Source organism: Anastrepha obliqua, chromosome 6 (assembly GCF_027943255.1).
Source record: "Anastrepha obliqua isolate idAnaObli1 chromosome 6, idAnaObli1_1.0, whole genome shotgun sequence".
Classification (NCBI taxonomy): domain Eukaryota; kingdom Metazoa; phylum Arthropoda; class Insecta; order Diptera; family Tephritidae; genus Anastrepha; species Anastrepha obliqua.
Genome location: NC_072897.1, coordinates 32,908,956 through 32,932,992, shown reverse-complemented (window position 1 = coordinate 32,932,992; position 24,037 = coordinate 32,908,956). Strand labels below are relative to the sequence as shown.

Below are 24,037 nucleotides of genomic sequence, written 5' to 3'. Positions count from 1 at the left end.
ATAAATTCTTACCCCTACCTTGTACAGTTCCCATCCTGGGGGAAACGTAATTCTTTTAGCCCTATTAAATATGCCCTGGCATTTAGACCTAAGCTCAGAGAGCTCAGTTGTCCACTAAGCCCGTTTTTTCTTCTTACGGAGCAATCTTAGTGGGCAGGAGCTTCCAAGGGCACTATTACAAGCTGAGGTGAAAATCTCCACCAGCTCGTCGATCGATCCTCCGATAGATCTATATATTTTTTTCCTCGGTTCTTCAGGCAGTAGGCTCAGCAGATTTCTGCTATATGTCTCCCATTCCGTTCTCCTCAGACTCCTATAGGAGGTTCTTTTTGGACGGGTTTCAGTGAGAAAGAAAGGAATATACTTATGATCCAAGAAGGAGTGAGTACTAAGGACCCTCCAATTCGAGATTCAATGCAACAAAGAGGAAGAGGCCAAACTGAGGTCCAGCACTTCTGGTTGCAATGATAAAAGGAGGGTCCTTACCCCTGTTACAAATGAACAAGTCCTCGTTTTAAATAAAATCAAAAATGACTCACTTCGAGCATTTATGTTGGAACGCCCCCCCAGGTGTGGTGGGAATTTGCGTCCATCCCTGTAATAACTCCGCTTTTCCTACGTCCCGCCTCAGCCAGGACTTCCCTTAGTATCGCCGGAGGTGCAGCATATGGGTCGACATCAGCCAAAGCTTCCTGGTAGAGCTCTCCAGGCTCACAGTTACAGTGTCTTCATTGCTGAAATTACATACAGGATCTTGGTTTACCTGTCCCGCTATCCACCATCAATTCGTAGCTTTTCGCCCTGAGCCCAGAAATATTGCAGCTGCTCAGCCACGGCTTCTGAGTCCAGATTATATCAGCTCTACTTTGCTCAAGGTGTATTAATAGATTGGCGGAGGCCGCTTTAGGGTGCTAAAGATTTATCTGAAAAATAATCATTTTCGATAATCCTCTCCAGTATCTCAAGGACGATGTCCTCGCTCTCCGAGGTCAGGAGCCTCTCTGTTTCTGCGCTTTTGAACAGTGTTCCGTTGCTGAAGACAGACCCCGGGGCGCCAACACTGCCAGCGTCCGTCGTTACTGATTTGATGTCCATGTCCACAGGAGCCTCCCCTACTGTGGGCTTATCTTTTCCCACCACATCCGGATGCGCAGGGAAATCCCTTCTGGCATCGGTTTTGTATACCTTAAGGACTATCCTCTTGAATCCGTCGGTGATGACTCCCCCTGTTTAGGCGAGAGGACAGAGTGGCTCTGAGTTCAGCAGAATCAGTGCTTGCGGATAGGATCCTTCAATTTTCTGCACCTACCAGTTGTGTGTGAGAAGTTTCAGGCTGCAGTTTCGGAGGATTTGTTCCATCGCCTCTGAAGTAGACGGCTCAGAAGGGAGCCAGATACGTGCTCACGCACGCACAGGTAGATCCTTCTTATCCCCCGCCTCAGAGTCGCCCTCGGTCATTGCACTTAACATCGCTTCCGATGCTTTACTGTTCCTAAAGACCTCGGGGCTACCTCACCAGGTAAGAAATTTGAGAGAACACGATTTCATCTTTTCTGCCTTAAGAGTGGTGGTTTTGGGGTTCGACTCCGAATTCTCGCTGCCACCTGAAAGTTTCTTTTTTTTGAAGTGAAAACTTCTTTAGAATCGTTGGGAGTGATTTGAGGAAAAGTGAAACGAAAAAGCGACCCTCTTGGCTACGAAGCGTTATATTATATGTTGATATAAACGTAGCGACGAACTAAATAAAAATAACTTTTATTTTTTCTTGTGATTCGAACCAAGGATTTTGGATCGGAAGCTCACATTGCTAGTCGCTCGGCTACCGCGCCATGCTGTCGTCGCTGGCCTGAAAGTTATTTAGTTACGAAGCGTTATATTATATGTTGATATAAATATTATATGTTGATATAAATAATTTTTGTGAGCGTGTAATTCTCAAAAGGTTTATTAGAAAATCTATTGACTAGGTAGTGTGGTATCTGTTCTTATCAGCTTAACATCTGTTAGATCCTCCATCGGAGAACAACAAATGTTAAACTGATTTTTGGAAATGGGCGGAGTGTTTTAGGGACTTGCTCTCCACCTCTGCCATGGGTTGGCCCGGTATTGCAGTAGCGCCGGGATTTCGGCCTTCAATAAATACAAGAAAAAATATACTAATACATTTAGCTTTGGTGGGAAGAGGCATAAATTTTTATATGAATACAAGTAGACGAAAATGGAATTTTTTTTTTTTTTTTTTTTGAAATTTGCATTGTAGGACATTTCTGATTATTTATTGAAAACAGTTTTTTGGTTTAGATACTGAAAGTCAGTTTAAGTGAATCGGTATAAATATTTCGTACATTAATTTTTGTGAACGTGTAATTCTCAAAAGGTTTATTAGAAAATCTATTGACCATGTAGTGTGGTATCTGTTTTTATCAGCTTAACATCTGATAGATCCTCCATCGGAGGACAACAAATGTTAAACTGATTTTTGGAAATGGGCGGAGGGTTTTAGGGGCTTGCTCTCCACCTCTGCCACGGGTTGGCGCGGTATTGCAGTACCGCTGGGATTTCGGCCTTGAATAAATACAAGAAGAAATATACTAATACATTTAGCTTTGGTGGGAAGAGACATAAATTTTTATATAAATACAAGTAGACGAAAATGCAATTTTTTTTTTAATTTGCATTGTAGGACATTTCTGATTATTTATTGAAAACAGTTTTTTTTATTAAAATTGATTATAGAAGAAAATTGATTTTTTTCCAAGGTGAATTCATACACTAAGCTAAGTAAAACGTTTCGTAATTCAATTTTATGTTGACATCCAAATGTACACGGCGGAAGAAAAAAATAACAAATCAGCTGTGTTATTGCTACCACCTCCAAAAGATGCGCCTTGATTTTTCATATAAAAATTATAAATATCATCACTTGTGACAACTGTACCCAGTCGGTCCACAGTGTGTGAATCATCTTTAAATTCTGCAAGAATACCCTAACCTGCGCAGCGCACAGTAAAATCGACACAAAGCTGAGCGCAGAGCGCAGAGCACAACCGTACAAACACACTAACGTACATACATACATATATACGCTCGAATACATTTTCTTACTGTGCTCAGCCAAGGCTGGTAGTCATGCACTGTGGCGATATGAACGCACAAATGCACATACACAGGCACGAACATGAAATCAAACAGCTCGCCGTGTTTAAGTGAATCGGTATAAATATTTCGTACATTAATTTTTGTGAGCGTGTAATTCTCAAAAGGTTTATTAGAAAATGTAATGACAAGGTAGTTTGTTGGTTGTGTATGGTTATCGCTTCTCGGCCTTATGGCTAAGATCAAAGTGATCAAATGGGCGGAGTGTTTTAGGAGCTTGCTCCACCTCTGCCACGGGTTGGCCCGGTATTGCAGTTCCGCCGGGATTTCGGCCTTGAATAAATACAAGAAGAAATATACAAATACATTTAGGTTTGGTGGGAAGAGACATAAATTTTTATATGAATACAAGTAGACGAAAATGGAAGAAATTTGTAAGTCTGTTTCTTCGGTCCGTTTGGGTATTTTTTTTGACAACATCGAAACCAAAGCATTTGTATCATATTTTATCTATCATAAGCCACTCGTACATTTGTTGAAATTGAAAACATTGAGGATGAATAATGATAAAATGAAGAAAATAATATATGAACTTTATAGCAATATTATAATGAACCTATAATTATCCCGCTCCTAATGCTGCTTTCGTCTTATTCTCTCTCAGTTTGTTTTACGGAAGGTTTCACTTCTATCGAGTCTAACCGTTAGACTGGTATGTTTTTTTTTTACATCCCTATTTTATTACATCTGTCTATGGACACTTAGTAATTTTTGCAGCCTGGGGTGGGAGACTATTTGTTACTTGAAATCAACATTTAAATAACATGTTTCAATGGATATTTACATAGCTTAGATTTACTTTATAAGCAACAACAATATACTTAGTTATATTTTTCCAAAATAGCTTTTGTATCTGCTAATGCTGTTGGTGTGATTCCCTTTAGTCTTAAATTCTGCGTCAGCTCCATGTGTGGTATTTTTTGTACCTTTTTGTTCGAATGAGTTAGTAATTTTTGTGTGTGTTTCGTGCTGTATTTCAGGAAGACGGGTTGAATTTTAAGGTCGTCGTGTAAGTCTTGATTTGCTACATACCAGGGTGCATTTACGTTTGTCCTTAAGATTTTTGATTGAAGCCATAGAATTATTGGTATATTTGATTTGCTTGCAATCGAGTGCATTTCTGCCATGAAAAAGGTCTTCATGGAAAAATATCTGCCGTTCGGAGTCAGCTCGGAATAGTAGGTCCTTCCATTTGTGGAATAACATCAAAACGCACACCACAAATAGGAGGAGGTCAAACACCCAAAAAAAGGGTATACGCGCCAATTATATATATTATATATGGTCCCAATACGCTGCCTTCTGATACACCGGTATACATGTCTTAATGCCTCCGAGCATTCGTCCTGATGTTTAACATAGAAGTACCGCTTAGGTAACTTCGCAGTAAGAGATAGTAGTCAAGTGGGAATATTTGTTTTAACTTATATGGTAGTCCTAGGTGCCATACCCTGTCAAAAGTCTTCGCTACGTCGAGATAAATTGCGACACAGTAGTTTTTCTTGTCAATTTCACTTATGATTTTGTTAGTTACTCGATACACTTGTTGAATGGTCGAATGGTTATGTCGGAGTCCAAACTGTTGGGAGAGAAGTATCTTCTCCGCTTGTATGATGGGGTCAAGACGATCATGGATCTAGTTTTCAAGTAATTTTGAAAGAATTGGTAATAGGCTTATAGGTCTATATGATGATGGCTTACTGGCGTCTTTATTTGATTTCGGCAATGCTATTATTTTTGAAGCTTTCCATGGAAGGGGGGAAATGTCTTAGTCTAATGGATGAGTTGAAGCTGTTTCTTAAGTATATTATTCCATCGTATTGTATTTCTTTTAATATTTGTCAATTTGATTTTGTCATATCCAGAAGATTTTTTGTTATTTATGGCTTTGAGAGTTACTCTCTTGATTGGTTTGTTGGCTATGTCAGATGTAGCAGGCACCTTATAATTTTGAGTGTCCTTTTAATTTGTGAATGTCTAGCCTTGCCTAGTGGCGTTTTGGCTCATGTGTTGCTTCCTTTGAAATTGCAGGTTGGAGAGGTGTTGTTTGTTGTTGGATCTGGGTTGGACAAAAAAATCTACATTTCGGGATTTTTCTTATTTTTAGTCTTGATTAATGTCGTCGTCCATAATTCAGTCTGCAAAGTGCGCAGCGGCACTATCAATCTGCTTTTCTGTTTTAAATGGAACATTGTGGTTAACAGCATGTCGTAGTATTTCTCGGAAAGCATTCATGTCAGGTGTGTTGAGATATGCAAGGAATATTGGTGAGTGATCGGATGATAGGTCATAGTTTGATTCTATTGTCAAGTTGTATCGGCTTACGTTTTGATAGATATTGAAGTCAACCAGGTCTGGCTTTTTTTTATGTCAGTGGACCAGTAGGTGGGCTCATCTGTACTTATGTGGTCGCCATTGTTTGTTTTAATCGCGTCGAGCAATTCGTGGCATTTCTATTTGTCAGCCTTAATCCTCATGCTGTATTTTTTACATTGCTATCGGCTGGCAAGAGTTCTCTGGTAGTCCAGATATTGGGTAGACGTGTTGCTGTATTTCGGCGGGCCGTAGGTGCTGGACATTGTCAAGAATCCGGATTGGTCCTTAATTTGAATCGCCGTAGCTTGAATGTTGTCTCTTTTGTAGGCGTCCATTTTGATGCATTTGATTGTTTGTCGTACAGTTACGGCATTGCCATTCTGTGTCTTGTTGCCTGGATGATTGGTGTGAAATAATTTGTAGTCAGGAATTTTAACGTAGCTTTGACTTGTCAAGTGAGTTTCGGCCACTAGTAGGATATCTAACTATTTCGGAGTCAAGTACGAAATATTTCAGTTCGTGAATATGCTGGCATAGGCCGTTTGCGTTCCATAGTGCGATTTTTAATTGTTTTTGTCTTTTCATTTAGTTTTTTTAACGAGGAGTGCGATTATGGACATCATGTTCGACATTTGTGTTATTAGTTGTTTCATCATATCTTTAATTTCGGGGATTTCGTTATTTATTGTTGTGAGTTCCGGTGGTGTCTGGTGTGGTGTGGCGTTTACAGCTGCTGCTTGGGCGAATGTTAAGTTAGGTGTCACGGTTGATGGTTGCGATGGCTTATCTTTTGTGGATTGTGTGGGCAGTTGCATGTTGTCCTCTATATTGTTTGTGGTGAACGCTTTTGGTCGTAGCGGTGGAAAGCGTTGAATTCTTAGTGTTTTGTACACCATACATCCTTTGCGCATTTAACACAGACTGACATCTTAGTGCAAAAATTTTGTGTATGGCCATATTTTTGGCAATTTGTGCATTATGGTGTCATCCTTTTTTGATGAGGGGATTCAAAATTTATTTTACAATGAAGCAAAGATTTTACGGGATATATATCTTTATTGTTTAGGCTTAGATTTAGATCAATTAAAAACAATGGCAGTGGGTTTTTGGTACCTGACTGTAAAATGTTGTGTATATGCGTCACTTCATGGCCGAGTTCGTTAAGTTCTCGGATGATTTCGTAGGTGTTTGTTGATTAATGCATGTTAAATCAAATAACTTTGAAACCTCTTTGTTCCTCTGGTTTGAAGGTATAAGTTAACCCCGGCTACGTGCTTATTCATAAAAACTAGCAGATTCCTTTGGTGACTGACACTTGTGTGCTACGTCAATAACAAGGGCAGCTACCCACACATTATTTTCCCACAAGCAATGCTGATGATAAGTCTGAACAAACAAAACGGCATGTTGAATTGCATTAAACAACTGTGGCAATAGGCAATGACGGCAGCGCAGCAACGAAAGAAACGGTAGATAGGGTAGCAGTAAGTTAGAGCAGGGTAGAATAGATATCAGTAAATAATAATGTTCATGGTTTTGGTTGTTTAATTAAAAATTGTAGATCACTCTTTGGCAGGCTCGTAACTGTAACTGTTTATTAAACCGGATACTCCTAAGTATTAGGAGCAATAAATACAATAACGTATAATATTAATTGGCGCCCAAGGTATGGCCACGCGTAAAATTTATTTATTAAACGTAAAAAATCTTCATAAGAAGACGTTTGTTTAACGTTGCCGTGATACTCACACAATCCGGTTGCTGAATAGAACATTTCGCGAACTAATACGCCAAGGAGTCAAAACTCCAACTTGATTTGAAAGATGAAACGGGTTAACAACTGTCAAACAAATATGAAATAATAAAGTTCTCGTAGGGAGAATAATTAAATAATAACTTAGGCGTTGCACGTCAAGCAGAGACGTTGCCACCGCGGGATGCGGGCAATTACTCTCACGCTGCACCGTGGGAAGCTTATAACTAAGATGATAAAAATTAAGTTAAATATGTAGGTAGAGTGCTCAACAAAAATTGAGACGATTTTTTAGTGCTATAGAAATAATCTATAAATTTTGTTCAATTAAAAAAAACTGGTGTAAGTTGATTAATTGACAAACGACTTCTAAAACTATAAGGATAAGAGTATAATTTATTTTCAATATTAAAGAAGTAGTCTATAAATTTTTGTTCAATTCTAAAATTGGTATAAGCCGATTAATTGACAAAAAAGCTTGTGCTCGTTTAGTTTACCTTGTTTAAAAGGGAGGCCAATACCGTCTTGCCAGATCCTTGCTGAGGATATAATCAATTTTTGTGAATGATTCTTTTTGATTGAATTGATTTTTGTTTTTCTTTTTTTTAAGCTTTTTTTGTTGTTGTGTTTCTGTACTTGTGAGTGATTGACCATGGATGCAGCGACTTTACAGGTTTTAGTGACGGCAGCCAACTGCTAATGAGCAAACGAAGAGCGACTATTGACACATTTACTAACATACTTGCAGCTTTAGAAACTACCCCTGCTGCAGTTGTAGAATACGAGGGGTGCCTTTTATATGTCGGGATTAGAGAACAAAAACAAATTTTAATCATCGAAAATCACTTTATTGTTTTTCAAAATATTATCCATGCGTTTCAACCAATTGTCGAAGCACTTTTGCCACTCTGAATGAGGTACTTCCAAAACATGCATTCTGAATGCCGCAACTGCTTCTTCAGGTGTCGAAAAACGTTGACCTCTCAGTTTGTTTTTTACGTACGGGAATAAAAAGAAGTCATTCGGTGCCAAGTCAGGACTATACGGCGGATGACCCATTAATTCGTTGTTTTGGGTGCTCAAAAATGCAGTTGTTTGAGCCGATGTGTGAGAGCTCGCATTGTCCTGGTGAAGAGTGATCCGTCTTTGGCGATTGGTTTTCCTAATTTCTTGGAAGACAACTGGCAAACAAATGGTTGTGTACCACTCAGAATTTACTGTTCCGAATTATTCTAGTGGTACGGTTGCGACATGTCCAGTTTTTCCGAAAAAACAGGCGACCATTTGATTGGAAGTGCTTCGTGCGCGAACAACTTCTGTTGGATTTGGCTCAACTTGAAACACCCATACAGTCGACTGCTGTTTACTTTCGGGCTCATACGCGTAAATCCATGATTGTCACGATGTCATAGTCGTGTTTCGAAGTCCCGCGATCGTATTTTTTGAGCATTTCCTCCGACCAATCGACACGAGCCTGTTTTTGAGCGATTGACAAATTGTGTGGGATCCAAGGCGAACAAATGTTTTTGACAGTCAAATGTTTATGCAATATTGAATGTATTCTGGTCCCACTAATGCTTAAGATTGTCGCAATCTCACGATAGGTCACATGACGATCTTGCAATATCAGTTCGCGCACAGCATCAATGGTTTTCGGAACAACAACTGATTTTGGACGACGTTCACGAAATTCGTCTTGGAGTGAACTACGACCACGACTGAATTCACCATACCATCGATAAACACTGGTCCTTGATGGAGCTTCATCACCAAAAAATGAATTAAGTTCATCCATGCAATGTTGCTGAGTTAATCCATGTCGAAAGTTGTAAAGAATAATCGCACGAAAATGTTCTCGATTTCATTCCATTTTTGGACCGAGATGAATCTTTTAAGTTACTGTAAACAACACAAATAGCGCTGGTATTTCAAAACGTTCTGAGTACGTAAAGGTCAAAAAATGTCAAACTTTGTGATACAGCTATCAGTTGCCAGATTGCAACACCAGAGTTGCCAAATCCCGACATATAAAAGGCACCCCTCGCATTCACCTGGAACAATTGCAAGAAACGTTCAGTGTGATGAGTCACTCGACGTCATAAAGTCACTTCCTGAATTTAACGGGGCGCAATCACGATACGTGTCGTGGAGGAACACAGCTCAGGCCGCGTACAAATTATATGAAACCTATGATGGCAGTTCTCGTCCCTATCAGGCGGTGGTTATAATCATAAATAAGGTTACCAGGGCAGCCGATACTGTCCTCGCAACCTTTAATACGGTTTTAAATTTTAAGGCGATTATCGCCAGGCTAGATGTTACATATTCCCACAAGAGACCAGTTCATATGATCGAACAAGAAATGTCGACATTAAGACAGGGTGGCAAAAATATTTTACAGCTCTATGATGACGTGGAACGGAAATTAATACTTCTTGCAAATAAAACGGTGATGACTTATAACGGAAATTCTGAACTTATAAGCACTTTAAATGAAAAGCATCGCCAGGATGCGCTGCGCGTGTTTGTTTCAAGACTTAACAGACCTTTATGTGATATTTTGTTTTTCTCGAGGCCTACTGACATGCCTACACTTGGCTTTTGCATAACAGCTGGAAGCTTATCAGGGAAGGTCTTCATTTGCCCAATCATTCTTCAATAGCAACGATCGGTCTTTAGAGACTTTGCAGCGGACAGGTCAGCACAATACCCAAAATTATCCGCAATATCTGAGAAGCGAAGCAGGACGTCAGGATGTAGTGATGTCGAGGGAGGTTGATTCTACCCTTTCACCGATTCAATAGGGACCTACCACAGGTAGCCTTCCCCAAAGAAATCCTTTTAATTCTTACCGGACCTAGGGGGCACTAAGAGATAGTGACGGGGCTCAAAAGAGGAAAGTTGAAAGCGATAGAAAGACGTTGCCAAAGCAACAGCGTATAAATAACCTAGGAGCGCTAGAATATGGGGATGGGGCCGTTGCAAAGAAGGGGATTACTGAATCGGGTGCCAAAAGGATACACCTGGTTATTGATTGCAGAAAATTGAACAAGAAACGGTCGGGGACAAGTATCAAATTCCCGATACCTCAGTCATCTTAGGTAATCTGTTTACCACTCTTGATCTGAAATATGGGTTTCACCAGATAAAACTTGCTGAACGAGACAGGGAAGAACAGCCGTTTCAGTTAATAATGGAAAGTACGAGTTCTATCGTCTTCCATTCGGTCTTAAGAACGCGCCCAGCATAATTCAGCGGGCAATTGATTACGTTCTGCGTGAGGAGATTGGCAAATGCAGCCAGAAAGAAAATTACGCTACGGATGAGCGTGAACTGTTGGCAGCTCAATATCTACACAGACCACCGGCGCCTTACATTTGCTATATCGGACAGAAACCCAAACGCGAAACTGAAGCGTTGGCGAGCGTTTTTTTCAGGAGTTTTCCCCCAAGCCAGGGAAGGATAATGTCGTAGCAGATGCGCTATCGCGTCAACATATTAACGAGTTAGATGATTCAGCCTCCTCTACAGGTGCCACTGTACAGAGCGAAGAATTCCTCACTCAAACTCATACAAAATCCTATTAACTGCTTTAAAAATCACATAATTCTTGAAAAGGGTAATTCAGCCTCTAAGACTTTGAAAATTATGTTTAGGACTCAGATGCGACACCACATAATTTATAATGACAGAAACGAATTGTTGAGGACCTTGGAGAACTGCATTATTTCTGGTGCTGTCAACGGGCTATTATGCGAGTATGCAGTACTGGCACAAATTCAGAACGTGACTTTGACAAGATTCCCATCTGTAAATTCCGCCATAAAACGAGACAGGTGATAGACGTAACAAACGAGGACGATCAAAGGGAGATACTGGAAACAGAACATAACAGAGCCCACCGTTGAGTGAAGGAGAATCAGCCACAGATCTTGAAGGAGTACTACTTTCCAAAGATTCAGTCTAGACTAAAGGAGTTAATTATTAACTGTAAAGTCTGCCGGGAGGCTAAATACCAGTGACACCCCCAAAATCCAACGATAGGCAAAACGCCTATACCACAATACCATGGTGACGTTCTCTACTATGACATTTACTCGACGGATATAAAACCGTTCCTGACATGCATTGACAAGTTTTCGAAATTCGCCGTAGTTTCACCAAATGCCTCTAGATCAATAGTTGACATAAAAGAACCAATTATACAGATTCTTAACTTCTTCAAAAACACCAAGGTCATAGTTTGCGACAATGAAAAATCCTTTAATTCACACACGATAAAATCATTGTTGAGAGACCATTTTTCAGTGACCATATTTACAACTCCTCACAGCATGGTACTAATGGGCAAGTCGAGAGGTTTCATAGCACACTAACAGAGATTGCAAACTTACAAATATAAAAATTATACAACAAACGCAAAATAAGATACTCCATATAATATCAAAAGATGAGTGGTATATACCACGAAGAAATACGCAACAACAGCTTAAGACACACAAATCGACTACTAGAACATTCTAACAGGGAACTTCGGCAACTTCCATTAAAAGACGAAACCGATACGAGGAGTCTTAAGCGCAAACGACCAACTGACCTGCAGATTTAAAAGGTGTCACAATTTTATCAATAAGAATGAATAAATATATAATTAAATAACAGGTTAACTTTTTTTTTTTTAAATAAATGTATATAGTGGTATTGGCTTCTAAATACTGTACTGGGGACAGTGTTTGTAAAGACCAACAAAAGGGTTGCGAATAAGCTGACAAAGCTGTACCTGGAAAGCATTGTTGAACGGGACTTGAGAGCTTTCTTCTGCTTCTTAATTTGCGCTATAACCGCTTACGCGATTTTGGTCAAGTTTAACAAAGCGCGCCAGTCGTTTCTTTCTCGTGCTAACCGGCGCCAGTTGGACACACCAAGTGAAGCCAAATCCTTCTCCACCTGATCTTTCCAACGCAGAGGAGGCCTTTCTCTTCCTCTGCTACCACCAGCTGGTACCGCATCGAATACTTTCAAAGCCGGAGCGTTTGTATCCATTCGGATGACATGACCGAGCCAACGTAGCCGCTGGATCTTTATTCGCTGCGCTATGTCTATGTCGTTGTTATGCTCATACAGCTCATTGTTCCATCGTCTGAGATATTCGCCGTTGCCAACGCGCAAAGGTCCAAAAATCTTACGCAGAATCTTTCTCCCGAACACTCCAAGCGTCGCTTCATCGGATGTTGTCATCGTTCAAGCTTCTGCGCCATACGTTAGGACGGGCATGATGAGAGTCTTGTAGAGTGTTAGTTTTGTTCGTCGAGAAAGAACTTTACTGCTCAGTTGCCTACTTAGTCCAAAGTAGCACTTGTTGGCAAGAGAGACTCTTCGTTGGATTGCATTGTTATCGGTGTTAATGCTGGTTCCTAAATAAACGAAGTATTTTACAACCTCGAAATTATAACTGTCAACAGTGACGTGGTTGCCGATACGCGAGTGCGCCGACTGTTTGTTTGAAGACAGTAGGTACTTCGTTTTTTCCTCGTTCACCACCAGACCCATTCGCTTTGCCTCTTTATCTAGTTTGGAGAAGGCAGAACTAACAGCGCGGTTGTTAAGGCCGATGATGTCAATATCATCGGCATACGCCAGCAATTGTACGCTCTTATAAAAAATTGTGCTTGAGCGATTAAGTTCTGCGGCTCGTACGATGCTCTCCAAAATCAGGTTAAAGAAGTCGTTTGCAGTGGTCGTCATTAGTATAGGGAGGTCTCATCCGAGGCTTTTTTAAACTTTTCATTGGGGGGGATTTTTAAGTGGCGGGTCCCAGACCGAATGCACAACCAGCTATCCTGGAATGTTTTGCCTTCTGATGTCAGCTCACTCCCAAACGGGTGTTCGGAAGCTACCCTGAGGATACGTGGGCTAATCCCGGTCGTTGGGAGCTTCTTGAACCATATGCAGAAGAATCGTCCTAGCAATTCCCAAGTGAATGGCGATCAGTAACTTTCCCCACTTGCGTGGACTTCTACACATGGGACTTGAGAGCTACTGTCATGATAAATGGGAGAAAGGCTCACAAAGCAAACTTAAGGTAACGAATTTCTTTTTCATCTCTTTATTTTCCCAGATACTTGGTTTTGATGTTTGTTGCCTGGACACGGGCGAAACTATTTAATTATATCAACTCACATTATGTGCTGATTTCTGCGGGGAAAGTTGATATTTACGACCAATACAAAATTTTGATACATAGAACTAACTTGACCAATTATGAAGCCATAGCGTCGGGGACACAAGGACTGATTGCACAGTGCCCATTGTCTCTTGCGAAATAATTGCTTCAGGAAGACGCCAACCAAATTCTTGCTTTGCTAGAAACCATTAAGACCCATCATCGGTACTCACGTGGTATTAACATCCTGGCCACCTCACTTAAATATATCACTGGGACACCTGACTTTGACGATTTTAATGAGGTAGAAACCAAAGAACGTGAACTTATAGAGTCTAACGAACGGCAGATTGTAATTAACACACAGCTCCAAGCAAGAATAAATAATCTGACACTAACAATAAATAATTTGTTAACAATAACGAAAGAAACAGTTGTGGATACAGGTCAATTATTTGGGTTAGCCATGGCAAGAAACAGGGCGGAAGACCTCACGAATATTGTTCATTCGGTAACGTTGGGAAGACACAGTATAATCAACACTATTATTGAAGTGAAAACTTCTTTAGAATCGTTGGGAGTGATTTGAGGAAAAGTGAAACGAAAAAGCGACCCTCTTGGCTACGAAGCGTTATATTATATGTTAATATAAACGTAGCGACGAACTAAATAAAAATAACTTTTATTTTTTCTTGTGATTCGAACCAAGGATTTTGGATCTATATATGTTGATATAAATAATTTTTGTGAGCGTGTAATTCTCAAAAGGTTTATTAGAAAATCTATTGACTAGGTAGTGTGGTATCTGTTCTTATCAGCTTAACATCTGATAGATCCTCCATCGGAGAACAACAAATGTTAAACTGATTTTTGGAAATGGACGGAGTGTTTTAGGGACTTGCTCTCCACCTCTGCCACGGGTTGGCCCGGTATTGCAGTAGCGCCGGGATTTCGGCCTTGAATAAATACAAGAAGAAATATACTAATACATTTAGCTTTGTTGGGAAGAGGCATAAATTTTTATATGAATACAAGTAGACGAAAATGGATTTTTTTTTTGAAGTGAAAACTTCTTTAGAATCGTTGGGAGTGATTTGAGGAAAAGTGAAACGAAAAAGCGACCCTCTTGGCTACGAAGCGTTATATTATATGTTGATATAAACGTAGCGACGAACTAAATAAAAATAACTTTTATTTTTTCTTGTGATTCGAACCAAGGATTTTGGATCGGAAGCTCACATTGCTAGTCGCTCGGCTACCGCGCCATGCTGTCATCGCTGGCCTGAAAGTTATTTAGTTACGAAGCGTTATATTATATGTTGATATAAATATTATATGTTGATATAAATAATTTTTGTGAGTGTGTAATTCTCAAAAGGTTTATTAGAAAATCTATTGACTAGGTAGTGTGGTATCTGTTCTTATCAGCTTAACATCTGATAGATCCTCCATCGGAGGACAACAAATGTTAAACTGATTTTTGGAAATGGGCGGAGTGTTTTAGGGACTTGCTCTCCACCTCTGCCACGGGTTGGCCCGGTATTGCAGTACCGCTGGGATTTCGGCCTTGAATAAATACAAGAAGAAATATACTAATACATTTAGCTTTGGTGGGAAGAGGCATACATTTTTATATGAATACAAGTAGACGAAAATGGAATTTTTTTTGAAGTGAAAACTTCTTTAGAATCGTTGGGAGTGATTTGAGGAAAAGTGAAACGAAAAAGCGACCCTCTTGGCTACGAAGCGTTATATTATATGTTAATATAAACGTAGCGACGAACTAAATAAAAATAACTTTTATTTTTTCTTGTGATTCGAACCAAGGATTTTGGATCGGAAGCTCACATTGCTAGTCACTCGGCTATCGCGCCATGCTGTCGTCGCTGGCCTGAAAGTTATTTAGTTACGAAGCGTTATATTATATGTTGATATAAATATTATATGTTGATATAAATAATTTTTGTGAGCGTGTAATTCTCAAAAGGTTTATTAGAAAATCTATTGACTAGGTAGTGTGGTATCTGTTCTTATCAGCTTAACATCTGATAGATCCTCCATCGGAGGACAACAAATGTTAAACTGATTTTTGGAAATGGACGGAGTGTTTTAGGGACTTGCTCTCCACCTCTGCCACGGGTTGGCCCGGTATTGCAGTACCGCCGGGATTTCGGCCTTGAATAAATACAAGAAGAAATATACAAATACATTTAGGTTTGGTGGGAAGAGACATAAATTTTTATATGAATACAAGTAGACGAAAATGGAAGAAATTTGTAAGTCTGTTTCTTCGGTCCGTTTGGGTATTTTTTTTGACAACATCGAAACCAAAGCATTTGTATCATATTTTATCTATCATAAGCCACTCGTACATTTGTTGAAATTGAAATCATTGAGGATGAATAATGATAAAATGAAGAAAATAAAATATGAACTTTATAGCAATATTATAATGAACTTATAATTATCCCGCTCCTAATGCTGCTTTCGTCTTATTCTCTCTCAGTTTGTTTTACGGAAGGTTTCACTTCTATCGAGTCTAACCGTTAGACTGGTATTTTTTTTTTACATCCCAATTTTATTACATCTGTCTATGGACACTTAGTAATTTTTGCAGCCTGGGGTGGGAGACTATTTGTTACTTGAAATCAACATTTAAATAACATGTTTCAATGGATATTTACATAGCTTAGATTTACTATATAAGCAACAACAATATACTTAGTTATATTTTTCCAAAATAGCTTTTGTATCTGCTAATGCTGTTGGTGTGATTCCCTTTAGTCTTAAATTCTGCGTCAGCTCCATGTGTGGTATTTTTTGTACCTTTTTGTTCGAATGAGTTAGTAATTTTTGTGTGTGTTTCGTGCTGTATTTCTGGAAGACGGGTTGAATTTTAAGGTCGTCGTGTAAGTCTTGATTTGCTACGTACCAGGGTGCATTTACGTTTGTCCTTAAGATTTTTGATTGAAGCCATAGAATTATTGGTATATTTGATTTGCTTGCAATCGAGTGCATTTCTGCCATGAAAAAGGTCTTCATGGAAAAATATCTGCCGTTCGGAGTCCGCTTTGAATAGTAGGTCCTTCCATTTGTGGAATAACATCAAAACGCACACCTCAAATAGGAGGAGGTCAAACACCCAAAAAAAGGGTATACGCGCCAATTATATATATTATATATGGTCCCAATACGCTGCCTTCTGATACACCGGTATACATGTCTTAATGCCTCCGAGCATTCGTCCTGATGTTTAACATAGAAGTACCGCTTAGGTAACTTCGCAGTAAGAGATAATAGTCAAGTGGGAATATTTGTTTTAACTTATATGGTAGTCCTAGGTGCCATACCCTGTCAAAAGTCTTCGCTACGTCGAGATAAATTGCGACACAGTAGTTTTTCTTGTCAATTTCACTTATGATTTTGTTAGTTACTCGATACACTTGTTGAATGGTCGAATGGTTATGTCGGAGTCCAAACTGTTGGGAGAGAAGTATCTTCTCCGCTTGTATGATGGGGTCAAGACGATCATGGATCTAGTTTTCAAGTAATTTTGAAAGAATTGGTAATAGGCTTATAGGTCTATATGATGATGGCTTACTGGCGTCTTTATTTGATTTCGGCAATGCAATTATTTTTGAAGCTTTCCATGGAAGGGGGGAAATGTCTTAGTCTAATGGATGAGTTGAAGATGTTTCTTAAGTATATTATTCCATCGTATTGTATTTCTTTTAATATTTGTCAATTTGATTTTGTCATATCCAGAAGATTTTTTGTTATTTATGGCTTTGAGAGTTACTCTCTTGATTGGTTTGTTGGCTATGTCAGATGTAGCAGGCACCTTATAATTTTGAGTGTCCTTTTAATTTGTGAATGTCTAGCCTTGCCTAGTGGCGTTTTGGCTCATGTGTTGCTTCCTTTGAAATTGCAGGTTGGAGAGGTGTTGTTTGTTGTTGGATCTGGGTTGGACAAAAAAATCTACATTTCGGGATTTTTCTTATTTTTAGTCTTGATTAATGTCGTCGTCCATAATTCAGTCTGCAAAGTGCGCAGCGGCACTATCAATCTGCTTTTCTGTTTTAAATGGAACATTGTGGTTAACAGCATGTCGTAGTATTTCTCGGAAAGCATTCATGTCAGGTGTGTTGAGATATGCAAGGAATATTGGTGAGTGATCGGATGATAGGTCATAGTTTGATTCTATTGTCAAGTTGTATCGGCTTACGTTTTGATAGATATTGAAGTCAACCAGGTCTGGCTTTTTTTTATGTCAGTGGACCAGTAGGTGGGCTCATCTGTACTTATGTGGTCGCCATTGTTTGTTTTAATCGCGTCGAGCAATTCGTGGCATTTCTATTTGTCAGCCTTAATCCTCATGCTGTATTTTTTACATTGCTATCGGCTGGCAAGAGTTCTCTGGTAGTCCAGATATTGGGTAGACGTGTTGCTGTATTTCGGCGGGCCGTAGGTGCTGGACATTGTCAAGAATCCGGATTGGTCCTTAATTTGAATCGCCGTAGCTTGAATGTTGTCTCTTTTGTAGGCGTCCATTTTGATGCATTTGATTGTTTGTCGTACAGTTACGGCATTGCCATTCTGTGTCTTGTTGCCTGGATGATTGGTGTGAAATAATTTGTAGTCAGGAATTTTAACGTAGCTTTGACTTGTCAAGTGAGTTTCGGCCACTAGTAGGATATCTAACTATTTCGGAGTCAAGTACGAAATATTTCAGTTCGTGAATATGCTGGCATAGGCCGTTTGCGTTCCATAGTGCGATTTTTAATTGTTTTTGTCTTTTCATTTAGTTTTTTAACGAGGAGTGCGATTATGGACATCATGTTCGACATTTGTGTTATTAGTTGTTTCATCATATCTTTAATTTCGGGGATTTCGTTATTTATTGTTGTGAGTTCCGGTGGTGTCTGGTGTGGTGTGGCGTTTACAGCTGCTGCTTGGGCGAATGTTAAGTTAGGTGTCACGGTTGATGGTTGCGATGGCTTATCTTTTGTGGATTGTGTGGGCAGTTGCATGTTGTCCTCTATATTGTTTGTGGTGAACGCTTTTGGTCATAGCGGTGGAAAGCGTTGAATTCTTAGTGTTTTGTACACCATACATCCGTTGTAGTTTGCAGTGTGATTTCCTCCACATAGGACACATTTAATGTTGTTGTTGTCCATACTTAGTTTGCACTCACTTGTTTTGTGTTCTCCGGCGCATTTAACACAGACTGACATCTTAGTGCAAAAATTTTGTGTATGGCCATATTTTTGGCAATTTGTGCATTATGGTGTCATCCTTTTTTGATGAGGGGATTCAAAATTTATTTTACAATGAAGCAAAGATTTTACGGGATATATATCTTTATTGTTTAGGCTTAGATTTAGATCAATTAAAAACAATGGCAGTGGGTTTTTGGTACCTGACTGTAAAATGTTGTGTATATGCGTCACTTCATGGCCGAGTTCGTTAAGTTCTCGGATGATTTCGTAGGTGTTTGTTGATTAATGCATGTTAAATCAAATAACTTTGAAACCTCTTTGTTCCTCTGGTTTGAAGGTATAAGTTAACCCCGGCTACGTGCTTATTCATAAAAACTAGCAGATTCCTTTGGTGACTGACACTTGTGTGCTACGTCAATAACAAGGGCAGCTACCCACACATTATTTTCCCACAAGCAATGCTGATGATAAGTCTGAACAAACAAAACGGCATGTTGAATTGCATTAAACAACTGTGGCAATAGGCAATGACGGCAGCGCAGCAACGAAAGAAACGGTAGATAGGGTAGCAGTGAGTTAGAGCAGGGTAGAATAGATATCAGTAAATAATAATGTTCATGGTTTTGGTTGTTTAATTAAAAATTGTAGATCACTCTTTGGCAGGCTCGTAACTGTAACTGTTTATTAAACCGGATACTCCTAAGTATTAGGAGCAATAAATACAATAACGTATAATATTAATTGGCGCCCAAGGTATGGCCACGCGTAAAACTTATTTATTAAACGTAAAAAATCTTCATAAGAAGACGTTTGTTTAACGTTGCCGTGATACTCACACAATCCGGTTGCTGAATAGAACATTTCGCGAACTAATACGCCAAGGAGTCAAAACTCCAACTTGATTTGAAAGATGAAACGGGTTAACAACTGTCATACAAATATGAAATAATAAAGTTTTCGTAGGGAGAATAATTAAATAATAACTTAGGCGTTGCACGTCAAGCAGAGACGTTGCCACCGCGGGATGCGGGCAATTACTCTCACGCTGCACCGTGGGAAGCTTATAACTAAGATGATAAAAATTAAGTTAAATATGTAGGTAGAGTGCTCAACAAAAATTGAGACGATTTTTTAGTGCTATAGAAATAATCTATAAATTTTGTTCAATTAAAAAAAACTGGTGTAAGTTGATTAATTGACAAACGACTTCTAAAACTATAAGGATAAGAGTATAATTTATTTTCAATATTAAAGAAGTAGTCTATAAATTTTTGTTCAATTCTAAAATTGGTATAAGCCGATTAATTGACAAAAAAGCTTGTGCTCGTTTAGTTTACCTTGTTTAAAAGGGAGGCCAATACCGTCTTGCCAGATCCTTGCTGAGGATATAATCAATTTTTGTGAATGATTCTTTTTGATTGAATTGATTTTTGTTTTTCTTTTTTTTAAGCTTTTTTTGTTGTTGTGTTTCTGTACTTGTGAGTGATTGACCATGGATGCAGCGACTTTACAGGTTTTAGTGACGGCAGCCAACTGCTAATGAGCAAACGAAGAGCGACTATTGACACATTTACTAACATACTTGCAGCTTTAGAAACTACCCCTGCTGCAGTTGTAGAATACGAGGGGTGCCTTTTATATGTCGGGATTAGAGAACAAAAACAAATTTTAATCATCGAAAATCACTTTATTGTTTTTCAAAATATTATCCATGCGTTTCAACCAATTGTCGAAGCACTTTTGCCACTCTGAATGAGGTACTTCCAAAACATGCATTCTGAATGCCGCAACTGCTTCTTCAGGTGTCGAAAAACGTTGACCTCTCAGTTTGTTTTTTACGTACGGGAATAAAAAGAAGTCATTCGGTGCCAAGTCAGGACTATACGGCGGATGACCCATTAATTCGTTGTTTTGGGTGCTCAAAAATGCAGTTGTTTGAGCCGATGTGTGAGAGCTCGCATTGTCCTGGTGAAGAGTGATCCGTCTTTGGCGATTGGTTTTCCTAATTTCTTGGAAGACAACTGGCAAACAAATGGTTGTGTACCACTCAGAATTTACTGTTCCGAATTATTCTAGTGGTACGGTTGCGACATGTCCAGTTTTTCCGAAAAAACAGGCGACCATTTGATTGGAAGTGCTTCGTGCGCGAACAACTTCTGTTGGATTTGGCTCAACTTGAAACACCCATACAGTCGACTGCTGTTTACTTTCGGGCTCATACGCGTAAATCCATGATTGTCACGATGTCATAGTCGTGTTTCGAAGTCCCGCGATCGTATTTTTTGAGCATTTCCTCCGACCAATCGACACGAGCCTGTTTTTGAGCGATTGACAAATTGTGTGGGATCCAAGGCGAACAAATGTTTTTGACAGTCAAATGTTTATGCAATATTGAATGTATTCTGGTCCCACTAATGCTTAAGATTGTCGCAATCTCACGATAGGTCACATGACGATCTTGCAATATCAGTTCGCGCACAGCATCAATGGTTTTCGGAACAACAACTGATTTTGGACGACCTTCACGAAATTCGTCTTGGAGTGAACTACGACCACGACTGAATTCACCATACCATCGATAAACACTGGTCCTTGATGGAGCTTCATCACCAAAAAATGAATTAAGTTCATCCATGCAATGTTGCTGAGTTAATCCATGTCGAAAGTTGTAAAGAATAATCGCACGAAAATGTTCTCGATTTCATTCCATTTTTGGACCGAGATGAATCTTTTAAGTTACTGTAAACAACACAAATAGCGCTGGTATTTCAAAACGTTCTGAGTACGTAAAGGTCAAAAAATGTCAAACTTTGTGATACAGCTATCAGTTGCCAGATTGCAACACCAGAGTTGCCAAATCCCGACATATAAAAGGCACCCCTCGCATTCACCTGGAACAATTGCAAGAAACGTTCAGTGTGATGAGTCACTCGACGTCATAAAGTCACTTCCTGAATTTAACGGGGCGCAATCACGATACGTGTCGTGGAGGAACACAGCTCAGGCCGCGTACAAATTATATGAAACCTATGATGGCAGTTCTCGTCCCTATCAGGCGGTGGTTATAATCATAAATAAGGTTACCAGGGCAGCCGATACTGTCCTCGCAACCTTTAATACGGTTTTAAATTTTAAGGCGATTATCGCCAGGCTAGATGTTACATATTCCCACAAGAGACCAGTTCATATGATCGAACAAGAAATGTCGACATTAAGACAGGGTGGCAAAAATATTTTACAGCTCTATGATGACGTGGAACGGAAATTAATACTTCTTGCAAATAAAACGGTGATGACTTATAACGGAAATTCTGAACTTATAAGCACTTTAAATGAAAAGCATCGCCAGGATGCGCTGCGCGTGTTTGTTTCAAGACTTAACAGACCTTTATGTGATATTTTGTTTTTCTCGAGGCCTACTGACATGCCTACACTTGGCTTTTGCATAACAGCTGGAAGCTTATCAGGGAAGGTCTTCATTTGCCCAATCATTCTTCAATAGCAACGATCGGTCTTTAGAGACTTTGCAGCGGACAGGTCAGCACAATACCCAAAATTATCCGCAATATCTGAGAAGCGAAGCAGGACGTCAGGATGTAGTGATGTCGAGGGAGGTTGATTCTACCCTTTCACCGATTCAATAGGGACCTACCACAGGTAGCCTTCCCCAAAGAAATCCTTTTAATTCTTACCGGACCCAGGGGGCACTAAGAGATAGTGACGGGGCTCAAAAGAGGAAAGTTGAAAGCGATAGAAAGACGTTGCCAAAGCAACAGCGTATAAATAACCTGGGAGCGCTAGAATATGGGGATGGGGTCGTTGCAAAGAAGGGGATTACTGAATCGGGTGCCAAAAGGATACACCTGGTTATTGATTGCAGAAAATTGAACAAGAAACGGTCGGGGACAAGTATCAAATTCCCGATACCTCAGTCATCTTAGGTAATCTGTTTACCACTCTTGATCTGAAATATGGGTTTCACCAGATAAAACTTGCTGAACGAGACAGGGAAGAACAGCCATTTCAGTTAATAATGGAAAGTACGAGTTCTATCGTCTTCCATTCGGTCTTAAGAACGCGCCCAGCATAATTCAGCGGGCAATTGATTACGTTCTGCGTGAGGAGATTGGCAAATGCAGCCAGAAAGAAAATTACGCTACGGATGAGCGTGAACTGTTGGCAATAGTTTGGTCCCTTCAAAAAATGAGAAATTATCTTTATGACGCTAAACAGCTCAATATCTACACAGACCACCGGCGCCTTACATTTGCTATATCGGACAGAAACCCAAACGCGAAACTGAAGCGTTGGCGAGCGTTTTTTTCAGGAGTTTTCCCCCAAGCCAGGGAAGGATAATGTCGTAGCAGATGCGCTATCGCGTCAACATATTAACGAGTTAGATGATTCAGCCTCCTCTACAGGTGCCACTGTACAGAGCGAAGAATTCCTCACTCAAACTCATACAAAATCCTATTAACTGCTTTAAAAATCACATAATTCTTGAAAAGGGTAATTCAGCCTCTAAGACTTTGAAAATTATGTTTAGGACTCAGATGCGACACCACATAATTTATAATGACAGAAACGAATTGTTGAGGACCTTGGAGAACTGCATTATTTCTGGTGCTGTCAACGGGCTATTATGCGAGTATGCAGTACTGGCACAAATTCAGAACGTGACTTTGACAAGATTCCCATCTGTAAATTCCGCCATAAAACGAGACAGGTGATAGACGTAACAAACGAGGACGATCAAAGGGAGATACTGGAAACAGAACATAACAGAGCCCACCGTTGAGTGAAGGAGAATCAGCCACAGATCTTGAAGGAGTACTACTTTCCAAAGATTCAGTCTAGACTAAAGGAGTTAATTATTAACTGTAAAGTCTGCCGGGAGGCTAAATACCAGTGACACCCCCAAAATCCAACGATAGGCAAAACGCCTATACCACAATACCCTGGTGACGTTCTCTACTATGACATTTACTCGACGGATATAAAACCGTTCCTGACATGCATTGACAAGTTTTCGAAATTCGCCGTAGTTTCACCAAATGCCTCTAGATCAATAGTTGACATAAAAGAACCAATTATACAGATTCTTAACTTCTTCAAAAACACCAAGGTCATAGTTTGCGACAATGAAAAATCCTTTAATTCACACACGATAAAATCATTGTTGAGAGACCATTTTTCAGTGACCATATTTACAACTCCTCACAGCATGGTACTAATGGGCAAGTCGAGAGGTTTCATAGCACACTAACAGAGATTGCAAACTTACAAATATAAAAATTATACAACAAACGCAAAATAAGATACTCCATATAATATCAAAAGATGAGTGGTATATACCACGAAGAAATACGCAACAACAGCTTAAGACACACAAATCGACTACTAGAACATTCTAACAGGGAACTTCGGCAA

The 24,037-nt window shown here is 39.6% G+C and overlaps 4 non-coding genes and 2 pseudogenes across 4 annotated transcripts; all 6 read left to right on the top strand.

The window, feature by feature from the left end:
- Positions 1-1,943: 1,943 nt before the first annotated feature.
- LOC129250940 (U2 spliceosomal RNA) lies at positions 1,944-2,139 on the top strand. Its single transcript, XR_008582866.1, has one exon. It is a non-coding gene; the product is annotated as a U2 spliceosomal RNA (small nuclear RNA).
- A 250-nt stretch (positions 2,140-2,389) lies between these two features.
- Positions 2,390-2,574, top strand: LOC129251120 (U2 spliceosomal RNA; annotated as a pseudogene).
- A 738-nt stretch (positions 2,575-3,312) lies between these two features.
- On the top strand, positions 3,313-3,438 carry LOC129251026 (U2 spliceosomal RNA; annotated as a pseudogene).
- A 10,719-nt stretch (positions 3,439-14,157) lies between these two features.
- Positions 14,158-14,353, top strand: LOC129250941 (U2 spliceosomal RNA). Its single transcript, XR_008582867.1, has one exon. It is a non-coding gene; the product is annotated as a U2 spliceosomal RNA (small nuclear RNA).
- Positions 14,354-14,767: 414 nt separating this feature from the next.
- On the top strand, positions 14,768-14,963 carry LOC129250882 (U2 spliceosomal RNA). The gene has a single exon (XR_008582831.1). It is a non-coding gene; the product is annotated as a U2 spliceosomal RNA (small nuclear RNA).
- A 413-nt stretch (positions 14,964-15,376) lies between these two features.
- Positions 15,377-15,572, top strand: LOC129250893 (U2 spliceosomal RNA). Its single transcript, XR_008582834.1, has one exon. It is a non-coding gene; the product is annotated as a U2 spliceosomal RNA (small nuclear RNA).
- The last annotated feature ends 8,465 nt before the right edge of the window (positions 15,573-24,037 follow it).